The following is a 2,125-nucleotide window of genomic DNA, read 5'->3' on the forward strand; positions in this document are numbered from 1 at the left end:
TGCAATTGACACATAGGAGTTTTTACTAAATAGATAAAGTAGTCTGTGACATTTTAAAGCTGCTTGCATGTGTGAGAAAAACCAAACAACTGGAAAAAAACAACAATAATTCAAAGCATTTCCACTTCCTGGCAAGGGAAAAGAAAGCTATTGGAACACTCCGCTCTAACAACTGGTTAGTTCTGGTGACAGATGATCTGTGGTATTTTAAGTTACGTCACCTGGCACCAAAGACCAGTCAGTATGAGAGAGCTTTGTTTCCAGTGGGTCCCATGGAGACATAAAAGTGTGCTTTTACGACTAATGTGAACTGCGATTATTAGGTGGCATGATTACATGTATTGATGTGGATATAGGTGAGAGGTTAAAGAATCCATATCTGAGAGAAAAAAGAAAAACTTGTATATGGTAACATGGGAGAGACACTCGACACGAAGCCAGTCTTTCAGAAATACCGTAGGTGGCTTGTGTGAAGAGCGTTACAATGATTATTTAGGCAGTTTACAGGGCTTGTAATTGGAAAAAGCTGATGTTCATGCTTTGCTTGCTCCCGTCATCACTTACGTACCTCTTTCTGGGCCATCACTGGGGGCTTTCCTACAGCGCTGGTCATGTGTGCAGCTGGAGATGGAGGCCATGCAACGCTAATCCTCCACCCCAGCTCAGGAAAGTACCCGGCCTCCCTGTGCAGAGTGAAAACAACAAAGGGCTGAGTGTGGCTGCAGCCTCCGGGGTTCAGTGCACCCACCAGAACATGTCCAAGAGTCACAGCTTGCTGCTCACTCCTACCCATCTATCCATGCATGACTCTCCTAACCCATGCTTTCTCTCTTTCATCCTCTTTTCAACCTGGGAAAAGCACGTATGATTGCGGGCTGTCGTGTAACGTTCCAGCCTTTTCCAGACACAAATAGAGGACTTTAGAAGGTTAAAAGTGAAGGATGTATGCTACAAAAGAGTCAAAGAACATGGTTGCTTCATTTTATCCTACGTGAATGTAGAACAGCAGTGACATAGTCTGAAACCCTGAATGCAGAAAATGTAGAAAAGTGAAGCTCTAATCAGTTGTTTTAAAATGGAACTGTAAATGTGGACATTAATGAACCATATCATAGCTAAGTTATCTGGAAAGTTAATTAGCCACACGTTCACGTGCTCACATGTATATTCATCTAACATTTATATCTGCATTACATTTTGTTAGTCATAAAAAAACACATGTCTGAGTAAGGAGTCATTAATGCTGTATACATAAACACCATAATTTATGAAGACAGCAACGGCCTCTCTTTAATTTAATGTCTACTCCTGGAGTGTAGCTACAGTATAACTATCACGTGTTTAATCAAAGTGTAAGCAGGTTTATTGAAGCCAACTTTCATTCACTGTGAGTGCAATCATGATCATGTGGAACAGTGGATATTCCGTTCATTTTTGGGCAGCCTCAGAGAAGATAGACACCCAGATCTGGATTTTTTTTTTTTTGCCACCATAGCTACAGCCTTGAGTTCTCGATCTGAACCATGTTGCTTGCTTTGATGAATTGTTCATGTTCAAAAGAAGGGATAATCTTTCAATGACTAAACTCAAAAGCAATAACAGGTGTAAAAAGGCAGAACGTAAAAAATATAGTGTAAATATATATTTTTATAATTTTATATATATTTGAATCCCCATGTCACCAGAAAACGTGTGTTGAAATGTGTCTGCAATTAAATTTGGTGAGTACTGGGCAAAATGATTACATGTGGTGTTTAAGTGCCGCTTCCAGGTGTCCACAGTAAATCCATTGTAGTTTTGAAAGTGACTAAAAGCGGAATGTATTAAAGATGCCTTTAATTATATTAATCCCAAGTCACATTAGGGTGAATCCCCGCTGCATTAATATTTCTTTGCTGAAGTGGAGAAGCTGTTAATGTCAAAACACAGACACGCACACGTCACTCAACACTTCTTGAAGGGGATTTAATTTAATTTATGAGGAGTTAGAATGCAAAGTGAGACGCTCTTTTAAACAGATTTTCTTTTTTTAAAGGAGCCAATCGTTTCCTGGCATTTTATTTCAAATGTTTCCTGCTCAGAGAAATGTGTTTCGGAAGTATTCACGTCAGAGTCATTTCATCAC

Source organism: Neolamprologus multifasciatus, chromosome 10, assembly GCF_963576455.1.
Source record: "Neolamprologus multifasciatus chromosome 10, fNeoMul1.2, whole genome shotgun sequence".
NCBI classification, from domain to species: domain Eukaryota; kingdom Metazoa; phylum Chordata; class Actinopteri; order Cichliformes; family Cichlidae; genus Neolamprologus; species Neolamprologus multifasciatus.